At 39.7% G+C, this 13,683-nt stretch overlaps 1 long non-coding RNA gene across 1 annotated transcript in view; it reads left to right on the top strand.

Annotated features, from left to right (window-relative positions):
* The window catches only part of LOC130284551 (uncharacterized), a 35,427-nt gene extending 21,973 nt beyond the window's left edge, over positions 1-13,454 (top strand). The window contains exons 2-3 of the long non-coding RNA XR_008847072.1: positions 12,051-12,201; positions 12,323-13,454. This is a non-coding gene — a long non-coding RNA (uncharacterized LOC130284551). The remainder of the gene's footprint in view (positions 1-12,050; positions 12,202-12,322) is intronic.
* The last annotated feature ends 229 nt before the right edge of the window (positions 13,455-13,683 follow it).

Raw genomic sequence — 13,683 nt, forward strand, 5'->3', positions numbered from 1 at the left:
TGAATTGTACTAGTGAATACAAGCCCCAAGTCATTTTGATTAATCTGTTTGACAAACCTATGGAATTCATCTTCACTCGAGTTCCAAATCATGAAGACGTCATCTATATAGCAAAGCCATAATAGAATATGGCCTGTCCAATATGACATGTCCTCACAAAATAAAAATTGGTCCTCCCACCAGCCGAGGTACAGGTTTGCGTAACTGGGGGCACAAGGGCTTCCCATCGCTGTACCTCGTTGCTGGTGGAAGGACCGCCCCTCAAAAACAAAATAATTCTTAGTTAGGACAAACTGCAAAAGTTGAAGTACCAAATGGTTATGTTCAACGTATTGTATTCCTCTGCTACGTAGGAAATGTTCAACTGCCCCCAACCCCTTATCGTGGGGGATGGAGGAGTAGAGCGCCTCTACATCCAACGATGCCAAGAATGCTCCCTCCTCCAATCTTAAATCTTCAATCTGTTTCAGAACATCTGTCGTGTCACGTACGTAGGAAGGTAGGGCATAGACAAATGGCCTGAGGACCGAGTCAACGTATTGACTCGGCCCCTGGGTCAGATTGTCTATGCCCGAAACGATAGGTCTACCACGCAGTGGGGGATACCCCTTGTGTATCTTGGGGGTAGCATAAAAGCAGGCTATTCTTGGAGACTGCGGTCTTAGATAATCATACTCTGTTCTATCAATTAATTTAGCAGAGAGGGCACAGTCTAGTATGGTCTGCAGTTCTTCATTGAATTGCCTAGTGGGATTATTAGATAACTGTGCATAGCACTGCTTATTGTTGAGGATATTTTCACACATAGCCTTATATTCCTCCCATGTCATCTAAACAATATTACCTCCTTTATCAGAGGGTTTGATGACCAGGGAGGAATCTTTTTCAAGGGCCACCAATGCCTCTCTCTCCTCATAACTCAGATTTTGTTGTCCAACTGTCTTGGAACTCAATGTTCTAAATGCCTGTGTAACTGTCTCCACAAAGATGTCAATATTAGAGTAGTCTCCCAGAGGGGGGGGTCCTTTTACTTTTTTTATGTAGTGATGTAAAGGGTCCCTGGCCCTCAACTCTATCTCCATCCTGGTTCAAGTCTTGAAGGTCTCTAAAAAGGGACATATCCTCTCTGTCAATCCCCAGATTAAGCCCCTCCCTCTGGTCTCGTAACATAAAGTACTTCCTCCACTTCAATTTCCTGGCAAACAGGTTAATGTCCTTTGTCCATGTGAATGGGTTAAATTTAACAGTAGGGACAAAGGACAAACCCCTTGCCAGTACATTCATTTCTGCAGTAGTAAGTTGTTTATCTGTAAAATTAATGACTTGTAATTGATCACTATCTGCCTCAGTAGTACCTGAATCTTCTATGTCGGTCTCGTGCTCCTCAATGTATAATTGATCATGCTTGGGGGATGATCTAAAAAAACCCTAGTTCCCCTACGTGGCCCTCTTGGTCTCCCTCTATTATAGTTCCTACCTCTACCCCCTCTATATGGCTGATGAGGGTAAGAGGGACTTAGTGTGAACAGCGGACTTGTCATCTATAGTTCGCATACATTGGTGGACTAGACATCCTGATTCATTTATCCCTTGATACAGAGTACTGGAATCTTATTTAGGTCACTATCCTCAATAGCCAGATAATCAGCGGTTCAATATGCAATATAGTTTCTTACAGCATTGTTTAATAATGGTTATTGTATTGTGAATAATGATTTGTCTGTGTTATCTGCATAGCGGGCTGTCTCTCTTTGTGAGGTGTTAGTGGTTGCGTAACAGTAACTTAGCCTTACGACTGGAGAGATGATGAGCTTTGCTTAGGTATACATATATGGCAGGATACTGATGGCGGCCTGTTAATATTATTATTACAATTTCTATTGTCTATTTTTCTACTTTTTGATACTACTTTTGTACATTTTTAGATGTGCATATTAAAAGCTATGTTTTAGAGGTTCCCTTCTAGTCAATTCAGTTTATATATATATATATATATATATATATATATATATATATATATATATATGGTATTTGTACTTGTACAGACCCATAGGATAAAGGTAGCATAAAGTTTAGTTTTAAGCTTAAAGACCAGATATGCCTAGTTGGTGAGGGATTAAAATCTTTTTTGGCAAGGGTTGAAGTCGTTCATTACCTTTTGATACACATTTTTGCTGCAGAACTTCTCTTTCGAATACAAAGGGAATTTTTTTTTTTGCTGTTGATCAATTAAAGGCCTTACCAGCCAAAAACTATTGATGTCATATGCACAGGATCGGCCATCAGTAGTTGATCACTTGGGTTCCAACACTCATACCCGCAGTTCAGCTGATCAACACAACATGGAGCTGTGTCACAAGTAAACAAGCTATGGGAGCAAGAAGCTTTGGCTCTAATAATAATAATAATAATAACTCTTTATTTCTATAGAGCACACAGATTCCACAGTGCTGTACACTCAAATTGGTCCCCGTCCCAATTCGGGCTCACTATCTCAACCTATCATTATGTTTTGAGGTGTGGGAGGAAACTGGAGTACCTGGAGGAAACCCACGCAAACACGCAGAGAACCGGTTATTATAAAGCAGCAATCATTGAGGAGAACAGAAGCTACTCTGTAATAACCCAGCACCACCCCCATAACAAATGTACAGATCTGAGACTTCTGGCTCCCGCTCATTGTTTATTTTCTACTGCTTGCTGTGCTGACCTGGTCAGCAGGGATACAGCAAGTTGGCACCTTGTTGGTACGGAAGTTATGCCGGAACATACATTTCTGGTAAATTTTAATGGGACTTTAAACAAAAACCTTGACCCTCACAAATGGGGGCAGTTAAGGGTTAAATTAACTATCCTAGTGGACATATAAATAACATGTGACCAAGTATTATCGAAATATCTCCAGCAATTTGGAAGTTATGCAGTAACATATATTTCCAATAGACTTGTATGGGACTTTAAACAAAAAACCCTACCCTGACAAATGGGGGTGAGTAAGGGTTAAATTACCTATCCTATGTTTGTTGTTGACATATAAGTAACATGTTTGCCAAGTTTCTTGTTAATATCTTTAGCAGTTTGCATGTGATACTGGAACATACACACACACACACACACACACACATACACACACACATTGAGTTTTATATACACTGATACATCCTTCCCTGGAGTATCTCTATAAAGAAAATTTGTCATCAATGTCACCTGCACTAACCTGTTGGCACAGACAGGTAGTGCAGGTGACAACGATGACAACCAAACTTACCTGGTCCCGTTCTGTGCTCTGGTTCTCCTTCAATCTTCCGCCATGTTCTGTTCTGGAGCCAACTTGGAGCATGGGCGGAGATTCCTGACATCACCACTGCTGCTTCTCTACTGGGTCCTTCTGCTAGCAAACAGCAGTCAGGTTTTCAGAATTCACTCTTCTTCGCTTTTTCTTCGGGTTTTGGACAAAAATATTTAGTGATTTGAAAAACTGTCTGGGTTGGCTTAGTAAATGAGGGCCTGTTTGCTCGTAGCAACGAAGGGCCGCTACGAGCAGACACTGCTGGAGGCACATCCTCGACACATTCATTCCTTGGCAGATCCTCGGCAGATCCGTGTGACCCTACCCTTATAGTGGATCTGACATTAAACATTATAGGATTCCCTGAGGTCATGTGATCCTTTCTGCCATGTTGCTGATATTATTTTATCAGGTTCTACTGAACCAAATCACCCAATGTTCAAGTTCTAGCGGAACCGAACTTTCAGCTTATTTAGCCCAAACTCTGGTTTTATGAATTGTTTGCACACATCTAGACATCTATAGTTTTTTCCCAAAATTGATGTTTATACAAAACATTATCTGCAGACATGTAAATGGCAACATGCTATTGACACCTATTTTAAGCAGATTAACTACATGTATAATTCAATTAATAAGCAATTTGTTACAGTGGTTTATCTGATTTCAATAACACTTTCTTTTGTATTGGCTCCATATATGCTTGGATCCCCACAGAGCTGCCAATAATAAAATTTCCCTGATAAGTTATAATTAAGAAGAGTGGCACATATTAATAATGTTTCCTCTATTCTTTTTTTTTTTTGGCTCATTAGTACCAGGACCTTTTAGGGTTTGGAACAGGTGCTTGTATTACCAGCCACTTATAATTTATACCATCGGTATAATAATAAAATAACAACAATAAATTCCCCTTCCAAATAAATAGACATGGTGTTCAATCTTACAAACATCATAAAACAAAAAATATGAAATAAATACTACAAGGTTCACCACACTACATCCAATAATGCAATAGATTATTTTCCATTTACATGTCTTTAGTATTTGTGCAAACATCAAATTCTAATAGCAGAACCTGAAGGTTATTTAAAGATGCAGTGTGTATGAATCCGGTATGAGATTGTATTTGAGTTATTCATTTTTAAAGAAACTGTGACAGTCCAACATGGGTTAAAACACAAGATTCACTTTCCCGCTTCACAGTTTTGAGGCTTAATATATTTGACGGTTACAAGCTGGCTTGTGGGGCTGGGAATCCAAGACTTATGTCCTGGATCCCTCAGTAAACACAGCTGTGTATGTGTCTTTAACAAGCACACACAGCCGAAAAGACAACACAACTCTGCTTGTACAGGAAGTTCAGTGAGAAGAAAAGCTGAAGTCTTTTTTTTATTTTATTTTTTACGTGCCTTCATACTACACTGCTCAAAAAAATCAAGGAAGCACTAAGATAACATATCCTAGATCTGAATGAATGAACTAATCATATGAAATACTTTCATTTTTAGATAACACATCCTAGATCTGAATGAATGAACTCATCATATGAAATACTTTCATCTTTACATAGTTGAATGTGCTGACAACAAAATCACACAAAAATGATCAATGGAAATAAAATGTATCAACCCATGGAGGTTTATTTTTATATAATTTATTTATTTTTACTTTTATTCATATTTTTTCTATTTAATATGTTTTAATTTTATATTAATTACATGTATGTATGTGTTTCTATTATTGAGTCTGTATTTATTCTGTACATTCTGTATTTTTAAACATAAAAAATTATTTTTAGTATGTAAGGGGTTAATTCCTTTCCCTGAATGGGTTAAGAATTTTCCCTATATAACCTTTGTCTGTACTGCCCTCCTACATGCCTGAAGAAGCGGAACTCCCGCAAAACGCGTTGCATTGTGGGTAATTAAACACCCTGAATTTTATCTTGGTCTCAGCGCTTGATTTTACCTTGCTTTCATTTGGAGGAGAATTTTATCGACTACTATGTGGGGCACAATGGTTTCCTAATACTATATGAGGGTACAGAGGTCTAATATCATATGGAGAAACAGAAGAGTCCTCATTCTTAGTTGGGGGGCACTAAGGGGCCTTAAACTATATGGGGCCATATAGGGGTCCTAACTATTTAATTTGCACACAGAAGGAGCCTTATACTACATCGGGGAACATACAAAGTCCATACACTATATGGAGGCACAGAGGGGGCTTAATACCAAATTGGGGCGCTTAGGGACCTAACTACTATATTGGGGAACAAGGCAGGCCTTACTACTTTTTGGAGGCATAAAGAGGGCCATATATTATATGAGGGCATAGAGGTGACTTAACTCCTATATGGGGGCACAGAGAGGGCCTAAAATGATAGGCCTTATACTATATGAGGGCAATGAGAGGCCTAATTTATTTGTGGTCGTACAAAGATGGCACAGTTACTGGGTGGGTAAATACATATGGGGAGTTTGTATACAGGCAAGGAATGTTTTGCACATTCTGTGGAGACAAGTCATGGTCAGAAGATGTCTCCCTCCTGGCCTGTTCCAGATGGGGAAGAAAAAGAAATGTTAATTATTCCAATCATAGAATACATCACCTGTAATTAATTCAGAAAAGATGTCCCCTGTGAGTCACTGGATATAACTGCACTGTAATCACTTATATGTACTGTAAAGGTGGTAACAGTGTGTTGGTATTAGTCCATATGTGTTACTAATATGTGGTAGTGGTGTTGAGGCATTGGTTTCCCCTTTTATACTGGTATTATTCGTAATATCGGTCTTGTCAAATTGGATTTGATCAGTAACAGTATGGTGAACTCCACCTAGTTTAAGTCTTGCACCTAGTGATCTACATTAGCTGTCTCCAGCCCAAGCCTACTCCCAAAAACTCACCACTCATCATGTTACTTCAGAGACACCCTACACAGAGTTTTGCAAGCTGCTCACTTCTGTGGCTGGATTATCCCAGCCCACTACCCAAGTATGACATCAATTTCCCCAGATCGGCTCAACATCTGCTTGTGACTCTCCAGGCCTCGTTAGGTGATGACAAAGGTGACAGCTCTCACAGTCCACAGTCTCTTCTGCAAGGGACAGTTGTTCAAGCCCATCAGACCACTGGAATTCCATCATGAATAAGCCTACATTGCTCTAAAGTTCACCACTACGTTCTAGTGGACAGGTTGCATGCATTTTCAAACTCGTAGACCAATAAACTTGATTCCACTCTTGGACCATTCAAACTTGGCCAATTGCATCCAAAAGGCACGCTTTTATCCACCCCTTTTGCTCAGCACTGGAATGCCTACATCCCCATCATCACCAGGTCATTTTGAGGTCCATGTAGATGCTACCACCTCATCCTCTAGCTAGATAACATCCAAGTAATAAATCATTCTCACTGTCTGTTATTGAATGGCACACAGTCTTTTTTACCTAGAAGTAGGATACAGGTTAGAGTATTACAGTATTAAAGTATTTCATTATTGTATAAATGCACTTGACTTGCAGCTTGTGCCTATATGTGGTCCTCTGTGACTTCTTATATTTTTATAATTTACAGAAGGGGGACATTATGCAACAGAAATAGAAAAAAATCCAAATTCACCTGAGGGTGATCTTCTATGTGTTTATTCTGGCACTCTTGCCACACAGCAGGAAAAATACAGCAGGTGCATTACAGGAAATATCTAATATATTCGCACATACTTAGTTAAAAGAAAAAAACATACAATAGTTCATCGTTGGAGGTCCCTGCGACAAAGTTTATATTAGCGATTTGGTGGCCTGAGCTGTACGTAGCCTTCAGTAATGTTCTTCTAACATTAATAATACATATTGTTTTTGTGTGCTTGCGTGTATGTAATCTATGTTATATCGTACGTCTTTCCAAGTGACCAAATATCTTTCTTTTTTGCTTTGCTTTGGAGAATATGAGGAAGGAAATGAAAGAAGGAAATTGCTGTGTCTGGAAGATCATTAAAGAAACTCAATGGGGACTGTAATCAGAAATAGAAAAAGAGAATCCAGATGAGGGTAGAAATGTTGGGAAATGTGGTATTAGGGTGTAATGATCCTGGGAAAAACAGCATATTTATTGAACAATGTCCAGAGAAGAAATGGAATGCAATAAGTCATAGGAACGGCTGCAAGGAAAAGGAACTGAAATGGAAGAAATGGAAGTAAAATTGCATGATGGTGATTGTATGAGGGGCAGAGATGATATTAGCGGAGGTCAAGATTATGAATCTGGAATGAATTGTGGTTGGGGACCTGTTTTAATAGGTAAAGATAAGGGTGAAGATTGAAGATACATATAGTGCTAGATACTATAGCGTGGTATTACAATTTCCCAATACTGTCTTCCAGCTACTCAGGTGTACAATTGTTGTGTGGCTGAGGAGTTCTCTCTCTAAATGTCTGAATTTATCTCAGTATTATGAGTGTAACTTGTATAACCTGTTATTTTCTGTATTACACTCCTCTGCATACATTGTAGTATTAGGAAGAGCAAGGCTTATACTTTTCCACTTTTCACTATGAGAATGGTATACGTAAGGATGCATGGAACTCTGGTCACATGACTTTTCTCAGATAGGTTTCTATGTAAAAACTGCTGGTCTGATGTAGGAAGCTTCCAAGCCCAAATCTCTTCCCAAAGGGATGGTACCAGTTAGTCTGGCACTAGTCAGAGTAGTGTGCAGACATGCCTGTCTGCACCCTGCAAGGTCACATGAGGAGAAGGAGAATTAGGCCTAGTTCAGTATTCCAGTTTCCAGCTAAAGCCCTTCAGTGTCTGAACTCCAGTTACTATTTCTAAATTTCACCTGAGTCAGATCTGGGTTGGTTGCGATGATCATGGCAATGTACGGTATTCATGAGGATGTTTTACTCATGACTGTCTCAAATACATTACTTATTCCTGCTCCAAAGAGGTAAATTGTCTAGACAGATGAGCAAATAGCTGAGCAAGTACTCTTCTGCAAACACCTAAGTCTTAGCGGGCTTCCAGCTGGAGTCATCATCATTTGTATCTCAAGCCCTGTAGTACTGTAATACCCGCAAAGGCTAAATCTTTTCAGGTATATTCCCCACACTAAGCTTGAACTCCTGTGATATCCCAAACAGGCCCTGAGTCTTTGTTACAAATGGACTGGCAAGTCGAATGAGTGCGCTGCCACTCCTTTTACTTTCTCTGGGAGCTGCCAAAGAGAGGTGAGCATTGTACTCAGCTCTCTCTCTTGGGCAGCTCCTTAGACAATTAATGGAGCAATGGAGTGCATGCATGACTTGCTGTACCATTTACAAGAAAGGCCCAGAAAACCATTGTAGAGATCACGGGGGGTTCTAGCTGCCATCTTATCTGACTGGACTGGGGTAGGTATTTTTAAACTAGGTATTTTTAACTTAACCCCTTAAGCATGGACTAATTGTTTACCTTAATGACCAGACTCTTTTCTTTTTACATGTGTCTCTTTAAATGGTAATAACTTTAGAACGCTTTTTCTGAGCGGCGTGATTCTGAGATAGTTTTTTCGTGACATATTGTACTTTACCAAAGTGGTGCATTTTTGTTGACACATGAAGCATTTTTTGTGAAAAACTCTGGAAATGGAAAATATTGTAAAAAAACAAAAAAAAACAGTATCATGTTGCAACACCGAAGTTGGGCTCCCTTACTCTGTCACCAGCGATTAGTGCTGCGGTCAGATTGACCACAGCACTGAAGGGGTTAAATGTCAGGATCGGAGCTCAGCTCCGCTCTTGACAGCTGCGGTGAATGTCCCGCTATATGCGATCGCCGATCACCACCCACACGCTCGCGGTGCCGTGATCAGAAATGGACGTGTGTATAGACATCCATTTGTGTTAAGTCATGGGAAAAATGGAAGTATCCCCTATCCGCAGGATAGGGGATAAGTGTCTGATTGCAGGTGTCCGACCACTGGGACCCCCCACAATCTCCTGTACAGGGACCCAGAACTGCTGCGGCTTTGCGCGGCTAATGCTTGTCATAAACCACACTAAGAGGTCGACAGGCACATCCCCTCCATTCAGCTCTATGGGAGAGGCAGGGATGCACAAACACTGCATCTCCCATAGAAATACATAGTGGGGGCATTTTGGTTCCAGTGTCAACATGCCTCCTGCATGGAGAGAGCCATGACAGAGCCGGGGCCCTGTACAAGAGATTGCAGGAAGTCCCAGCGTTCAGACCCCCGCGATCAGACACTTTTCTCCTATCCTGTGGATGGGGGATAAATTGTCTAATGCTGCAGTACTCCTTTAAGAATACCCATTTAGCTTAGTATTTTCTCTTACTAAGCCATAGGGTCCATTTAAAAAGTTTTGCTATATGCACAAGCCCTGTACAGTGCCAAAGCAAGCCTCCTCTATTCACATAATGCACATAGTTGGTTACTCATAGACTCCAAATGATCTTAAACTCCAAACACAGACCACTACATCATTATACAATGCTATTAACAAAAAAAACAAACAAAAAAAAAACAGATGAAAGGTCCACTCTAAAGCTGTAACCATTCAACAAATCAGTAAAGAGAAATTTTGGTCTTAGCAGCATTTTTTCCATAATTTAAAGGGGTATTCTAGGATTTTTTTTATTTGACTATGCTACACGGGCTGTAAAGTTAGTGCAGTTCATAATATAGTGTCTGTACCTGTGTGTGAGGGTTTTCTCACAATTCTTCTGTGATTTTCACCCCAATATTTAGTTTTAACAGCATACAAAATTACTGTTGTCTCAGATTTTTCCCAGGTTGCAATGCGGCCGAGACCTGACTCACTAATCAGCTGATAACAGGAGGCTGTCTGCTTCAATGGGGGAAGCGATCACTTGGTGGGGGAGAGGTCTTTTGAATAGATGCAGCTCATTTATGTTTCAATGGGTGGGGTGGCTAATGTTTGGGAGGGAGGAAAATGGAATTATGGGATTTGTAGGCAAAGAAGAAAACTCAAAAAGGAAATACCAGTCACTAAAAGCTAGCCACAGTGTTATGGTAATCTCACAACATAGCCATTTATCCCCAAGACAAGCGCAGATCCTTCCTAAGCATGTCCATTACTGTCTGGCGGGTACGTACTAAAATTACCTTATGGTGGAGAAACCATTTAATGAGCAATTATGCAGTTGTAGGCTGACTCTGAATGAGGCCTTCATAGCAACAAGCTGTAATCCATGGTAACTAACAGCTTGCTTAAAAACATGGCGCACTAGCTTTTAAGCTTCTTTTTGTTGGCAGATGCCTACCAGTGTTACAGTAGATACAAAAAGTATAAGAAGATACAATGGCTTTTTCCAAGCATTCCAAAAATGATCCCTTTTGTCTTAAAATAGTGAAGAAATTGTAGAAAGTGAAAACTTTTGATTTTAAACTATGAAAAAGTTTTAAAAAATACTGAAATGTCTCAATTTTCGGAGATACAACAGGTTTTGTGGTTGGCAAAGCTTTTTCACGCATTTCAAAAATTCTGCCTTTTGGGAGTTGCACCAGAAATGGTGTCCCAAAATGGTGAAGGAGAAATAGGTTTTGTATGAAAAGCCAAAAGATTATCCCTTTTATTGGGGTCAGGGGTTGACTAAAAATTCTCTCCTAATGGGAGTTGCAACAGAATTGATGCCCAGAAACGGTGAAGAAGAAATAGCTTTTGCATAAAAAGCCAAAAATGGGATAATGGATTGTGTGTGTGTAGGCTTGGCTAGTAGTAGCAGTAGTAAGGCTGAAGGACTGGTGGGAGTAGTAGTATCTAGCATAAAGCAGGCAGTGGTGGACCAGTGGTTGTAATACTAGCAAGCGGATAGCATGCAGTGGTGACTAGTGATACTTCAAGCCAGGCCTTGTGATGAAGCTCCACATAGAGCTGTAATTGTGATCACACATAAAGGTTTTTAATTTCAATTATTAAATACAATTCCAAGAACAGATGATAAAGTTAAAGAAAAGATATAGAAATCATAGAAATCTCAATTTTTTTTCACTTTTAAAGGGAACCTGTTAGGTCCCATAGCCCTATTAGCCCTCCCCAGTACCTTGTAAATGTAGGGCATAAGCTTCCTCTGATGCCACACTAGGGAAAAAACAACTTTAATCATTGATTCCCCCACACTCACACACACCGTCGGGTAAGTAGTCCTGGAGGTGGAGCAGCAGTGCATGTAGTCACACTGCCTCCTCCTTCTTCCAGCAACTCATTCTTGATTGACAGACTGTGTACAGGGAGGAGGGTGAGGGCGGCATGATTACATGTGCTGTGGCTCCCCCTCTAGGTATACTAATCCAGCCGTGGGGAGCAGTAATTAAGGCATTTGCCCTAGTGCGGCATCAGAGGAAGCTAATTGACTCAGCATTTAGACGCTATATTGGGGAGGGTTTATAGGGCTAGGGAACCTGATAGGTTAACATGAAGTCCATTCCTGGTTTTGCATTCAATAATTTCAATTAAAAACCTGAATATGAGAACACACCGGACTTGTCCAAGAGAACAAGAGTTGCTGCTTGTTAGTGACTATATGCTGAAGCTCAGAGACATCCTTATTAAATCACTGCATATGGACAAAGTTGTCTTAATGGTTTTCCAATTGTCTGAAAAAAATGCCAGCTCTTTTTCTTCTGATGGTGAGCATCATTGCCTCAGCATAAAAGTAATGCAACAATTTAAAAAATCTGAAGCATCCTTGTGATAATGAAGATCCATTAAGATGTTTTGTGTATTATGTACAGGGAGCATTCACATATCTGGATTCCTGTTCTGCCTATTCATGAAGGATTCGTTGGCGTTTCTGAACTTGTTTACCACATAAAGAAGACGGAAGAGAAGATCGAGAAGAGCGCCCCTCCGTTATCTCTGCCACTCCAAAGAAAGTTTATTACAGTACGTATATGCCTTTTGTTTAACTTTCTAATTACAAGTATGGAATAACTTCTCAAGGTTTTTCTACATGTTATCCCTGAAAAAAAAAAAAAACCTAAAGAACATTGAAATTATTTTTCAGATTTGAACAAATTGAGATCTACATTTTCAGTGACCAGAATGATATGGAACAAAGCACGTCCTCTGGGTCAAATTAATTTAGGAAACCACATTTCACCATCTAGCCGGCAATAAAATGCACCGCTACATTCTGTATATTAAATACGTTGGTATTTTACATGAAGATTGAAGAGATGGTCTACCATGCCGTAAAGAATGGAATCGTCGGAACGGACTTGTATCAGTTATGACAAAGGAAAATCAAATATAGCATAGAAGAAAGCCGCGGATGTGAAGGCTCATTTGTTGAATGGTTAACATTAATTTGTCTGCTATATATGCCTCATTGCCCTAATGTAACTTACACTAGTGGATTATAAGGATGTATGAGTATATTTATCAGCAGTTAACTAAACCTCAAGGTTTAAAAAGGTAGGAATAATTGATGAATATGCTGTAGTTCATCTAAAGCCATTTCATCTGATACTTTCTTTTTCCTTGTTTTTCATCTAAGTTGGTCAGTGAGGAAATCTGGTGATGTTTCCTTTATAATCTTCCTGTCTAAAATGATAAAACTGGTATATTACTGAGCAGCAGACTATGCTATTGGTCATCTTGAAAACTTTTCATATAGACAAGACCCTTTTGTATTCCCTATTAGGGATCATGGACATTATAGAGTGGTAGGGGGACTTCTGACCTGGGCCCCATCTGTATGAACCAGAGTCCCAAACAATGACCAGTACTGGTCTGGCTGACTTGGTCTATTCCCTTTTTTTACATGGTTGACCTTTTAAATAAATAAATAGAATCTATTCATTCAGGGAAATGTATGATTGTCCACAGCTTCATAAAGCGATAACAGATGATTCCCTGATGTTCCTAAAGGTAGATCAACAGCAATAATTTGATGGTCGAATGGCCTTGTTCTGAAAAGTGAAACCTCTACAAAAGACCACTCTTGGAGAAGACCATCTTCTTTGTCAAGATCCGATTTCCTTCAATAGATTTGTCTTATACTACTACATACTATGCAACAATTCCAGTAGTGAACAATTAAGTGTTATGTCTTCTACATAGAACTTATGTACAGTTATCAGTTGACTCCCCCTCTCTTGCTTCAGACTGGCTGTACAATAAATCTATCTATGGACAATGCTTAGCTGCATTAGCATAAAAATCACAATTACAAAGCAACCAAGTTGTAAAATCTAGTGTCTCTCACTCTCAGGGCTTCATATCTCAATGTTTATTGATCCATAGGGAAGGGGGCATACGGAGCAGACAGGCTCCATAGGTACAGGCAATGGCCGTTTCGCATATACCTGCACTTCTTCCGCGCTGTGAGTATGAAGATCTCATAGACATGTTGGTGAAATATAT

Source organism: Hyla sarda, chromosome 8 (assembly GCF_029499605.1).
Source record: "Hyla sarda isolate aHylSar1 chromosome 8, aHylSar1.hap1, whole genome shotgun sequence".
In the NCBI taxonomy this organism is placed as follows: Eukaryota; Metazoa; Chordata; class Amphibia; order Anura; family Hylidae; genus Hyla; species Hyla sarda.